At 47.3% G+C, this 13,533-nt stretch overlaps 1 protein-coding gene and 1 long non-coding RNA gene across 2 annotated transcripts in view; one reads left to right on the plus strand and one right to left on the minus strand.

The window, feature by feature from the left end:
* Positions 1 to 13,533, plus strand: part of LOC126547884 (visual pigment-like receptor peropsin) — a 694,884-nt gene that overhangs the window by 23,946 nt on the left and 657,405 nt on the right. The window lies entirely within an intron of this gene.
* Positions 10,819 to 12,911, minus strand: LOC126547886 (uncharacterized). Its single transcript, XR_007602807.3, has 2 exons — positions 11,265 to 12,911; positions 10,819 to 11,200 (listed from the first exon to the last, which is right to left on the minus strand). It is a non-coding gene; the product is annotated as an uncharacterized lncRNA (long non-coding RNA).

Genomic DNA, 13,533 nt, shown 5'->3' on the forward strand with positions numbered 1-13,533 from the left:
AACAACGAAAAAGCTACATTTTCCTTGCGGTAACCAATCGCCAAATGCCCGGTTTCGTGGCTCCGAAAGCACACAATTGGTTTCTGTGCCTCGAACGCTCTAGCTCGGTTCTTTTTCTGCTCCCCTATTTCCTTGCCTGGGAGAGCACGTTGGTCGTCTCTTTGTGCTGATCTATTTTGTCCGCGCCTTTTTGTGCCTGCCCGGCATGATTGCTAGGCTCGGGGCGCTTAGCAGTTTCTAGGTACGGTTTCTCTGCCGCTCTCCCGCGTTCATATGCTTTCCTTATTGGAATGGCCAACAGCCCCACTTGCGACACATACAACAGCTATGAGACGCTCACACAGATTATCTCTGTCTGCCCGCGATATAGTGCCCAGAGACAAGTGACGTGCAGAGTACTGGACTAGTTGAACAATCGTCCACGATCAGAACTCAAAGCTTTAGGTCACTGCTCCGAAATAACATGTGCGTTGGAGGCCTTACTCGCGTTATTAAGGTTCCTGCGGTCTACGGGGCTTCACGATAGACTTCAAGAACGCCGCCCCTACCGATCTATAGTGTACGCGCTTTGTTCGTGCTCGTCTCTCTTTCTTTCTATATACCTCTGCCACTATAGTTCTGTTTTTATCCCCCTTAACCCTTCCCCCCGTGCAGTGTAGCCAACCGAAAGTACCTCTGGTTAACCTCCCTCTCTTTCTCTGTATCCTTGTCTCTCTCTCCCTCGTTCTTTCTCCTCCCCTCGTCAGAGACTAAATTCTTCGGCCAGCTCTACAGTGCGCTCTAGGTTCTTTTTCCCTAGCTGGCCGAATACCCACAAGCGTGCCTCCTCGTTCAGACCAATAAAAAAATTCAATGCATATTAACTCGACAACCTTGTCATGGTCTCCAAAAACGTCCTCGCCTTTTAGCCATTCTGTGAGCTTGCACTGCATGCTGTACGCAAAGTCGGTGAATGACTCGTTGCTCCGTTTTACATTATTTCTAAAACGACGGCGGAAGGCTTCGGCGGAGAGTCGGTACCTTTATAGCAGCGCGCTTTTTACTTTGTCATAATCGGCTGCCTCTTCTTTTTAGAGTCAAGCGAGCACTTCCGCTGCTTCACAAGAGAGAACGGTTTGTAGCACCTGAGGCCATCTCTCACGTGGCGCTTTGCCTTCGCAGCTTCTTTCAAAATTAACCAAAAAGAAACCGATGTCTTCGCCAGTTTTATAAAGGGATAGCAGGTCTTTTATCTTAGGCGGTTTCACTACTTGAGCATTGGATGCGGTGTTTTGAGAGGCCGCTGCTTGGGCCATCTGTAGATCTAAGCGCTTTCCTTCCGAGTTCAAGGTCTTTGTCCCGCCTTATGTCGGCCTCTCTCTCGCGTTCGCGTTCCCTCTGGTACTCTTTGTCCCACTTTATTACGGCTTCTTTCTCGCGTTCGCGTTCCCTCTGGCACTCTTCCCTTTTGCGTTCCCGTTCCCTCTGTCCCTGAATATCCTCCCAAACCTCAATGATCTCCTGGTCATCTCTGCCACTTGACTCTATTGCATCGCTGACCTCTGACTTCTTTAGCTCTTTCCCACAATAAATCCCGAATTCCCCGCATATGGAGTTTAAGTCTGTTCTGCGCAACTTCCTCCTATCCATGGCTAACTCTCTTTTGCCGACAAGTTTCTCAAGGAATTAAGTGTTCAAGCAAGCTATCTTTTAACAAGGGTTCCAACACCCTTGTTACCAGGAAGAACCACGTTAAGCCTGGCAACTCTAAAGGAGAAAAAGTCTTGCACTCACCATGCCGAAGTCGAAGCGTTGCACAGACTATCTCACCGCTGCCATCCAATGTTGCGACTCGGGGTTCCGAAGACGTGGGATCCACTTTGCTCGTGGAGAAGTAGCTGAACGTAAGGCTGGGTCCGATATTCAGGACGTTTGACAAATACGTTTATATTTACATATGTACAAGAATATTCAAAGTAATACAAAAAAAGTTAATGAAGAAGTTGTAGCAGCCGATTACTCCCGTCGTCAGTTGTTCCTTTTATGCCGTGCGTGGTCATTGTTCAGTCACTTCCCCCAGTCCAGCGTCAGGAAACCGATGACATCAGGTCCCACCAAGCCGGAGGTTGGTTGACATTTCCCCCCCGAAGGAAGCTTTGTGCAGGGTTGCCAGATTGCTCCAACCACAGGTAGCCAAATTGGCCTCCGCAGTAGCCCAAATGTAGCCAAAAGCGAAAGATTTGGGTACCCCAAAAGTATCCAAAAAGCTTTGTCTTTCTGGGAAGTCATGCCTTAAGCATATTGAATTTTCGGCAAGATTACCTACATATTAGCTTTTCCACGCTTCACTACGCTTATGACCTCCACGCGCATCGTCACGGAGGCCATGCGGCGCAGAAAACAGCATGAAAACAGATGCTGCACAAGCGCCAGAAGTGCAGAAACGCTGGCATGCAAGCAAATTCATAAGGCAAATACGATCTTCATTGCAAGTGCAATTTGGGCAGGAATGGTCCGAGCGAATTGCCACACTCTAAAACAAAATTACTCTTTGGGTTATCTTGCCACACAACGATAAACGTCATCTCCCTTGTCCGCATTTCCTTCCTTTAACGCTGCGAGCCCGTACTTCCAAGTCTCTTCCCATGCGCGTTATCAGCATGACATAGCATTCCCGACAGGAAAGTGGCGGGTGGGGCCATTTCAAGAAAGGAAACGCAAGCAAGGCAGATGACGATTATCGTTGTGTGGCACATATACGCCCCAAAGGACGTATATATCTTGTCCAAGAGTGCACGTAGGCGCCATGCGGCAGGCAGAAAATTCGGCAAATTTCGGTTAGGTTCTCCCTCGATGTTCTTCCTCCGTTCTGGCGCCGAGGTCACCCGCGGCGCATCGCCAACGGGAGCTAAAAGCATCTCATGCTTAAATGGTAGGACACCGAAAGCTCACATGCGGAGACATCAACAGTCAATGTTCTCCGGAGCGCGCGCGCCGGTAGCGTTAGTTCGCGGATGGAGACGTGTTTCCTGAGGCCAGCTTTCTTAATTAAAGTTACCAAAAGAACGCGATCCTTGACCTTTTGACATGCATATGAGTTCTCTCACATAGAACTTGCAAGTTTTGATTTTGTAGCAGACGCGCTCAATTTCTTTAACCTGCTGTCGTCTCCATTTTGATTCCAGTGTGCTTTTTATTTCTGCTTAACTAGTTTTACCTTTTTTTTACAAAGGAAAAAGATGTATACCCCAAAAATAGCCACATAGCCAAAAGGAAAATTCTGACGCCAACTCGGACAAAAAGTAGCCCAATTTGTCTATTAATAGCCCAATCTGGCAACCCTGGCTTTATCGCAAACGCACGCACGTCACTGGACACAAACAGGGAAAGGCGGAGCGTGCGCTGACTCCGATCGTACACTGACTCCGTCCCCGGCGTGGTCTGTAAGAGTTGTCGGACGATCCCACTGCTGTCAACCAGATGTAGGAGTCGTCGGACGATCTCGCCGCTGCCACCATTTGAAGGAGTTGCCGGTCGTAGAGAGGAACTCGGTGAACAGGATTTATTTACATTATTTACATCTTAGACAAGACATACATCGAGAGTCTAGCATGACTCCCATATGGAGCCCGCAAGACTTAACATACAGCAAACAGCTTACGAGCACACAGCTAACTAGTACATTTCGAGCATGACAACGAGCACGCAGCTCACTGGTACATCTCTAGCACGACAACGAGCACATTCTAGCAGCCGACAATCGCTGCTTATAAGCACTCCCCTCGGCGTCATAGTTCGACGTCATTGAAGATGACCCGCCCTTTTGGAGGAGGCGGGCTCACATACACGTGCTGCACAAGTTGCTGGTGCCGCACAGGTGTAATGGTCCGGAGCCGACGTCAGAGGGGCTTCGTAGAACTCTGAGCCAGCCCGGGGGACGCGGCCGAGTAGCACATTGTCTGGCGTCTCGAAAAGCTCATGGGGAGGTTCCGCCAATTACCTCCCCTCGAGAACTCTCCTGAGCTGTCCCCGCGCCACGTGGCTGCCGGTTATTCGCAGTTCTCTGAAGTGCGCCCCGTCCGGTTGGATTGGACCACGTGCAGCGGGCTGAAATAGCTGCAGGCCGATCCTAACAGGTCATGCCAATTTGGGCGGCTGGCAGTTGATGACCGTATTATTGCACTGACCACGTCCCCGGCTTGGACATGCCAATTTGTGCGGCTGACAGGTGATGGCCGTATCGTTGTCCTGACCGCATCTCCGGCTTGGACATTCCAATTTGTGCGGCTAACAAGTGATCCACCGCCGTGTCCATGCTAATTGCTCAAACCTCTCTTGAACGAGGTATTCCCGCGCTGGTCATAAATCATCCGTTTTGAGAACCATTTTAAAGCAGCCGTCGTCCGTTACCTTCATCGCGCGAGTCGTGACCGGCGGGTGTCGCAAGGGGGAATGGCCGATCACAACACCACCAATGGAGGGAGCGCTTGCGGCCGCCGCTCAAGGTACTGCAGCGCGCTTTTCTGAAAAGGCTCATTAAAGAGAGCCTGCGTACCTCGTAATGAGATCGTTGTTTTTGGCACGTAAATACCCAGATTTTTATTATTGCGATACAAGTTATATGGACACTCCAGGCGCATTTCTGTCGTCGCCGTGAGGTTCCGCATAAAATCCAAGGGCGATAAAATCGCGCGCCGAACGCTGTATGTTCGAGTGAAAGCGTGCGAGGATGAGCCGACGATCGAGGTTCAATCTCGCACACGCGAGAGAGAGAAGCGCGCAGAAAGCATGCCGTCTTCCCGGACGCTGTATCTTGAAAGCCATCTGCAACGGGCACAGGGTCCTCCGCTCGCTGCATTTACGCGGCTTATTTCGCGTTGATGCGAGACGCAGCACGAAGGTCAATTCACTCGCTGCTGCTGCTGCTCTTCCTCACTCGAGCGTTTTGACGGCGAGTTTCCGCGGTCATTGAGTGAGATGTGTTCATGTTTGCTTGTGCGCGCGTGACACCATGCTTGTTAATTTAGTTAGTATGCCTATGTTTACAAGTTTATACGACCGATAAAACTGCTATCACAACTTCTTATAGCTTTCCACTAATATGATATTGCCATCGGTACTTCGCCTTTCGGGCGAAAGTGCCGCTTTTTCTTTTTGCTGGAGTCGAATGTCGTGTACTGTTTTCGTGCTGTTTCCTATCTGACGCATCCATTGTGTAAATAGCTTTCCACTCACTTTGTACATATTACTTGAACAGGAAGAGTGAATTGACCAAGTTGGTATTGATTCATGTGGAAAGACATTTGACGCAAAAATAGACAGAGAGAAAGATGCCTTTGTCGGCTTTCGCTCTAACGTTTTTTTTTTCTCTACACACTACTTGTTGCTGGACAAGTTGGTTCATGCCGTGTTATGGTGTAGAAGACTCGAATCAATTTGAAAAAAAAATTGCGCGGAGCAACAAACCATAAATAAATAAACAGAGCGCTGTTTCCTGTCGAGTCATTTTCTTCATCGAATCGCTTCGCGCGTTTTACATACAACATCAGAGCATGACTTTGCACGTTAGCACTAGCAGACGAGGACAAAGGGGAAACGTATGGTCACCAGGGTGTGCACCACGTTTCATTTGTTCCTGCCTGCAGACGAAATTTTTCATCTCGAAATAGGCTTGTCATCATGTCCGATATATGTACGCAGCTGTGCTATGTGCTTCCGGTTCGTCACAAGTGACTTGCTCCACTTCTGCTCTCTCCACGCTTGTCAACGTCGTTCCTTTATTGTAACTGTGTTAGCAGACGTCCTTCAGCACTCTCGAGGACGCCCTATGCAACGGCAGGTCGGACTTAGGAAAACACTGCTCCAAGTCTCAAGTAGCGGGCGGTACCTTTATTTCGTAATCTTACCGGTGGTCCATAATTAAACTGAATTCCAGACAGGTTCACCGGATGTTGGAGGCTTAAAGTTATTAATAGTAGTATAGAGCAAGAGATGCCCTTGAGCTAGCGTTTCGAAAAAGAGGAGAGTTATTTTCCCCCTGGCGAAGGCAAGTCCACTTGTCGAAGCGTAGCCTGCAGTGACATTCCTTGTTCGACTAATGTTGTTCGCTGTGTGATCTGAAGGGGTGTAAAGGCGACTCCTCGTACGAGAAGTAAAGCGTAAAATGAAACACAACTTACGTAGAGGTGACGTGGTGCGGGATTGTGCAAAGCCTTACTGGGGGAAAAGGAAGAACCAAGGAAACCTTAAAAGTGGATCCCGTCCTCTCCTTGTGCAGAAAAGCCAAAGTGTAAGTCACGTTGGTCGCCACGCCAGAATAATCTGCCACTGATCTCACTGACGCTTCAAAGTTTATTAGTCATCATTCCTATTATCTCTATTATTAACGGTGCCCGGGCGACCACCTCTATCTCAGGGGCCGCGAAGGTGTACATATCTACGCATTTGAATATATGCTATAGAGTGCTACAGAATGCTTCTATTCCATTGCTGGAGCCAGCCCTCCGCAATTAGGCAAAAATATTTCGGGCCAGCCCCATATTGCTTCTATGTCACGCAACGTTAAGAAAACCGCGACAACTCCCCATCTAATAGGACGTGACGCGTAAACAGTGATTATGCATCGCTAGACCAAACAAAGGAAAAATATTTATTGACGAGTCCTCCCCCCCCCCCTTTTTTTTTGGCATTAACCATCAGCTATTGGTCCAAAATTTTCGGGCTTGGGCCACTACGCGGGTGTCTCACGTTAAGTCGCAAAACTGCAGAAAGTCATCGCGTCAAAGTGATGTGTACGCATTAAAGACGCCATTAATATGCCGAACAAAACTGATTTTTTTTTTCCGGAAAAGTCGGAGAATGCCGCGTTCGGAAAGAAATAGAAGAACATGTCTGTCAACCGATCACTTGGACGCTGGCTACTGGGAGCTGCCGGGGAGCATGAATTTATACGCATACAATAAATATTTTTGCGTGGCAGTATAATGGCATCGAGCCCTTTAGGCCCGGTTACTACATTGCTCTGCTGACTTTTTAATCGTTTTAGCGGCAACCTTGCTCTGCATCCCGCTGTGATTTTGGACCAGCCGCCGCAAGCTAAGGAAGGGCAAGTGGGCCAATCCCACACGCCGGCACCAGCCCCCTAATCCAGTTACCTACTTTCACTGTGCTAGTTCGGCCCCACCGAAGCCCCTACACTTCTGCGTGCTCTCCCACTTCCCCATTCCCCAGTGAGGAGTAGCAGGCTAGAGACACGCTCTCCAGGCCGACCTCTCCTCCTTTCTCTCCATTAAAATCTACTCCTCCTCTGCGTGCTCCTCCTATTGCAGTCAGCATCTCTGCAATAGTATCTATTGTACAGGCTGCCATATGGATGCGGGGTGGTTAAACTGCCAAGGCAGACATTTAACTGCGCAAAAATATGTGGATACGAAGTCATTGTTTCGTGCTAGAGGCGTGTTTAAGTTTGTCGTAATGAGCCCACTGATATTAACCAGAGGTAGCAAACGTTGTGAGACTAGTCTTGGATGTTCTATTTGCAGTGGCTGCGTTCGCACTTAGAAACAGTTCGATGTCCTTTGACGGATTTTTGTAAAAATGTTCTTTATATAAGGTCAGTTCTGAATGAAAATAGGAATTTACCCTTAGAAGCAGCTCGTTTAAACGGACTCTAAATGCTTCACGGACACAAAATAAATAAATTGTCATAAATTATTCTTTAAGCGCTTTATTTTCTTTACCATTCCGATATGTTTATTTAGCATTCAACAATCAAGGGAACATGAAGCTTAAAGTTGTGTTTTTCAATGTTGCACCGAAACCGCAGCACCGATACGCCAGCGTGAAGTCGGGGATTTCAAAGTATAGTTTCGTATTATGGGCTGTTGTGGTTCAGCGAATGTCCTCTAAAATATCCACTTTTAGCCTCTTTAAGAACGCAATCTATTCCATCTTTATCGGTGGCAAATTAAACATGGCGGGAGCGGCGGCTGTCAAAATATCTGGCGTCGGCGCGAGTTGATGCGAAAAATTCAACGAGGCGTCGCCGCCCAGTCTTTCGTTTTTTTTGTGTGTGTGTGTTTCTCCGCTTATCAAGTCTCTTCTCACGGTGAAAGTGACCATTTTGGTATTATATAAAGGTAATATACTGATACAAGTTCACGTCATTATTCTGCATAGTTCCCGTTTAAAAGTACTTATATCTGCGATGCAGACGTTTTTACTGAGACAAAAAAAAAGGATTGTCCTTTCAGACGTTAATAATAGGCGTGGAACGATACACGTCTAGCGCGCTAACGAGCTCTTACGTTTTTTTTTTTTTTTTTGATGTTGGAGCTGCAGACAGGATTGTCGGCCGAGGTGGAGCCTCGGCCAATCTCCTTTGTTTCGACCCCGCAACAATTGGATCATGACATCGATCATCGGATTATGCCTCGCGCTCCGTTGCTCTTCTCCCGCTAACGCCACTCTCAGTGTCGAGGAAAAGCGCTGCGAAAGCACCCTACGGGATTTTCTAGGCCACCCTTACTCTCCGAATGTTGTCTTCACTCACCGAGACGTGTAAATCACAACGGCGGCGCCATGAATTGCGGCATGCTCCAGCTTCTCAGGTGGTCGCAGAAGCCTCGAAAAAAAAGAGCGTTTACCTTCGTTTGCTATTAGTGATTTTTAAGCTTTCCCCTAAATTTCGAATGCTTCGCACCGCCGTGGTTGCTCAGTGGCTATGGTGTTGGGCTTCTGAGCGCGAGGTCGCGGGATTGAATCCCGGCCACGGCGGCCGCATCTCGATGGGGGCGAAATGCGAAAACACCCGTGTACTTAGCTTTAGGTGCACGTTAAAGAACCCCAGGTTGTCGAAATTTCCGGAGTCCTCCACTACGGCGTGCCTCATAATCAGAAAGTGGTTTTGGCATGTAAAACCCCATAATTTAATTTTTAATCCCATAATTTAATTAATTTAGGGCTTCGCGTGTGAGCAAGGGAATTCTCACGCGTTCCTCGCGTTTGAACTACGCGTTCCATTCACGAAACGTTTCGTCCAAAATACGTTCCATTCACAAAACTGTGCAAAAGACAGAATGGAGTGTCAGGGATAAATCTACAGGAAAGTGTCTCGAACTATGAGTGAAAAAAATTGAGGACGCTTAAGCTTCGCCTTCAAGAGTCGAACGCGATAGCGTTATCGTACCCCGTTCGCACCGCCCACTCATTCGCTCGGCATGCTCTTGACGAGACGAAGGGGAGAAGCGGGCGAGTGGGGCGCCGTCTGTCGGGGCAGCGCCGTACAGTCGAACGCGATTTGAAGGTTATCGCGCGAGCGTCGACCGGGAACGCGAACAGCGCCATGGCCCAGAATTCTCTGGCGAGGCGAGGCAGGCATAGAGTTACTATACTGACTCTAGTGGACAAGCTACCCATAGGGCCCATGCATTGAAATCGGGAACCGCAAGAGCGCCGCCATGTTGCTGCGCGCCGAGGTTGCCAGCTCCTGAGACGCTTGCTAGACTTGGTGACAGTAGTCAGTTTTAATCCGGCAACCGTGGCAGCGTAGCAGCATGGCGTCTCGCTTGTGTCGTGATGTGTGCGTGCAGCAGTGTGTTTGGGCTTTATAAGTTGGTTCTTTATTCTATGTTGCGGGACGGTGTGGTCCATGTTGGCCGTACAGGTGGCAGTTATGCAACCGAGGGATGATCCTGTTGAAGTTTCCGGCGGTATGCGGTTTTCAGCGGTCACGCCTGTTGCAGGGGTGTCACTCGACGAGGTTACGGGCTCGAAGCTGTGGTCAGATTCCTCGTCGGCGTTCCGTAATTCTCTTCGCACGGGCGCGGTATGTTGCAAAAGCCGCTTTCGCGATCGATTGTCGCGACGATAGATCGTTTTTTTTAAATTATTATAAGTACTGATCCAGCTGTAGGCCACATGTAACCGACAAACGGAAGTCTCAGGAGAGCAGCTGAGATTATAATAAAGCAGGCGGCGCAGGAACTCCAGGGCACCCAAGGGACGGTGGGGGGTTCAAAGCTCGAAGCAGAACGGTACGTAGGTTGGGGCCGCCGAGGCAGGTGTGTGCCAGGGAGTGTTCGCACGGACAGCTCCCCTGGCACGTGCAGCAGTGCCTCGCAAGGTCGAGATACTTTAAAGGCATCTGCGCCCATGATTTTATTTTGCCTCGGTGCAGTGAGCACGATTAACGGGAATAATATGGAGGGCATCCGGTGCAGTCGCGAATGCGTCATGGCAAATGTAGCTCGCGCCGCCTGGCGTGTGTAGTAATATCAGAGTTGGTTGTATGAACTTTATTCATAATACGCTTTCTTACGGTACCTTAACGGAATGGGTCTAGAGGACGGTGTTGGTACATTTTTTCGTACTGCCCTAATCCTATACCTCCCACTACAAACACACACACATACCCCTTTATGTATACATGCAATTCCTTGTCATGACGGATCACAGCCTCCTTTATTTTTGAAAAATAGAGGAGACTATGGATGGATTGACCAGTTCAAGTTGTCAGTTTGTCAGTAATTGACATAGGAATCACTATAATAAACACAATTCCATGTTCGGATTGTTTACTTTCATTTTTTATTGTAACACTGAGGACTACATAGAACTTGATTTTGTATATGTGAGAGAAGTATGTGGATATCACGAGCTTAAGCCAATGTGCGATACACAGACAAAGCAGCTGCTACAACATGAACTGCACTGAGGGCCACACAACACATACATAATTAAAGGTGCAAAATATAGGGGGAAGCTTCAAAATACGCTCTGTAGCACTGCAAAGTATAACGTATGTGTACAATAAATGTTCAAAAAAACAATGCATCAATGTCCCATTTGCCTTCAAGTTTATTATCAAGTTCAAGTTTACTGAAGTTTATTATGAGCATATGTACAACAGGAATCTACTGACACACCCGCAGTCAAGGTGGCTGTTCGAGGTCTGCTGGCTGCCTCAGTGTAAGAAAAAGAAATTCGGTGAATGTCGACACCAGTACCACTGCTTCTTGCCTCTGACCTGCACGTGCCTCCGCGGCATCTTTGTGCACAAGTGTGCTGGCGAGGCGAGGCGTAGCAGTCATCCGAGAGAAACACTATCATTTACATGGAGAAGTGGCTGTTCACATTGCCTGTCGCTTTCCCTCAAATGTTTCCTTGGCGACTAGGGTGACACACCCGCAGTCAAGGTGGCTGTTCGAGGTGTGCTGGCTGCCTTAACGAAAGAAGAAGAAATTAGATGAATGTCGATACCAGTGCTATTGCTTCTTGCCTCTTACCTGCATTTGCCTCCACGGCCTCTTGGCTTGCGAAGTCTGTATGAGGGAGCGGCTGTGGCTAGGTGCAGGCATTGTCTAAGCAAAAAGAAAAGGCCATTCAAATGGGGAATTATGGAAATAAATGCAGTTGTTATGTCTGCTTCTTGCACTCTTCTTGCCTAAAAGTTTTCAAACATAGTGTCCAGTACACACCAGCACTTTAACTGCTTCTGCTTTTTACCTGCAGGTGTTGCTGCGAGATCCTTAGTATGGCTGCGTGCAGCATTGTAACACGTGGTGGAGGCATTTGAAATGGTAGCCAAAAATATAACGAATCATCCTTTTCTGCATGTATGCTTTCAATTTCTAAATGCAGTGGTAACTATCACTATTAGTACAAGGTCCCCCACATCTATGCGGCAAGTGCCATAGCTCGAAACTGAATTTTTCCTTTAGTGTTTCACAAGGCGTCTGATATGTTCACATTAGATGTTATGTGTTTGTTTTTATTTATGCCAGTGTGGAGAGAGCATCATTAAATTGTTTTATTTTTGCGTGTCCTGTATTTTGGTTTATTTCTGAATTTATCAAGGAGCAGTCTCATGATACTAAAGTGACTTATGCAATGGCAATCAGCTTTTGTTTTGCAGAAAAACAATGCATTTCCTGACCCATTGTTTGACATCCCCTCACTCGCATAATTTTGCAGAGTATTAGCCCAACAAGAAGTGCTTTTATTCTACCTATATTGACTTGCTTGACCTCCACTAAAGTCTTGCAGTTTCAAATACGACTCTTTTCTTACAATCATTCGACACTTCTCATAATTTCTGTACCTTGGGGCTTCTGAACTCTGCATTCACCATTTTTGCTTGTTTCTGACTAGAAATGTCTTCTTTAATTTAGAGCTTAAATTTTACCTTTGGAACACACAGAAGGACTTGCCACTGCATATCTACATAAAAGGGAAACATGTTTCATTAAACATTTGCAAAATCCAATTGAAGATTGATGAATGCAGCTTGCAGTGTGATTTGACTGAATGAGCCATAAAGGTAACTCGTCTAACTTGGTAAATTAAAGCACATATTAGTGTGATGTACAAGATACGTTACACTAACGTGGGGGGTTCTCTTGCTTGTACAGCAAAATAATCGGTGCGCGAGAAAAAAATTATTTTTGCATACCCCTTGTACACACTTATTTAAGGAAAATGAGCTGGAGCTGTCCACATGATCTACTTGTTTTACCGGCGAGTATGGTCAACAAAAATGTGTCTCAGCTGCTTAGTGGTATTTGAGATTATGTCAGTATTGCATATGTGCCTGTTGTCTAAAATAATTGAATTTTGAAAATGCTCGCAGGGATCTGATGGGCATATCTGCAGTTTATGGATACATGTAAAAGACTCAGCATCAAGTGCAAGTGAACGGTCCCACAGGCCCGGAGTCGATCATGCAAATAGATTCGCTGCACCAATTTGTGACCAGAAAAGATATGCCACATGAAATGGCATGCAAGGAAGTGTTGAAAATATTGCACAGTTAATAAAACGCCTACGCTATTACCATGTGGGTTGATGCACTCGTTATGCAAAACGGAGGCGAGGCGTGCAGACAGGACACAGGAGTAGAGAAGTGGACAACACGAGCGCCGCCCACTTCTCTACTCTTGTGTCCTGTCTGCACGCCTCACCTCTGTTTTGCATAATGAATCATTACCAACTAGCTCAGCTTTCTGTCGTTCTAAGTCTCGATGCACTCGATTTCGTCCGCATTAGGCACTCGCCTCTTGATTACTTCGTGGCACAGAAATACTCGGCATCAGGCTGTTTTTCTGCTGTGGCCTTTGTAGAAGCATGATTGTCCAAAGTGCAACAATTAAACAGATTCTATGAGTTGCTTGTGGCTTCGCCAATACAATTCCGGTGCGCTGGTCCACCTGTCCAGCAATTTCCTACTGAAGGGAAACCTGCAAATAAAAACACCGCTCCGCATGTAGAAAAATGCTCTACTGTGACGCTTCTCAAACGATTGTGATGCACCACAAGAGCTTCCTACCCGCGTGATATTCTCAACAAGGAGATACATTCGTTTACTTACATGTGAAGGTATATGCCAGAGCACTTCGGAGCTTCGGCGGCACATAAGGCACGAGTGTGCCATAGCATCCGATGTCGACGCGCGACCGCATGTCAAACCTAAACTGTACGAAACTACTACGCATCCAAAAAACAGATTCGAAACCGAAATTCGCGTTATCCTTTATTGCATGAATGCGTACATCGTGA

This window comes from Dermacentor andersoni, chromosome 1 (assembly GCF_023375885.2).
Source record: "Dermacentor andersoni chromosome 1, qqDerAnde1_hic_scaffold, whole genome shotgun sequence".
Classification (NCBI taxonomy): Eukaryota; Metazoa; Arthropoda; class Arachnida; order Ixodida; family Ixodidae; genus Dermacentor; species Dermacentor andersoni.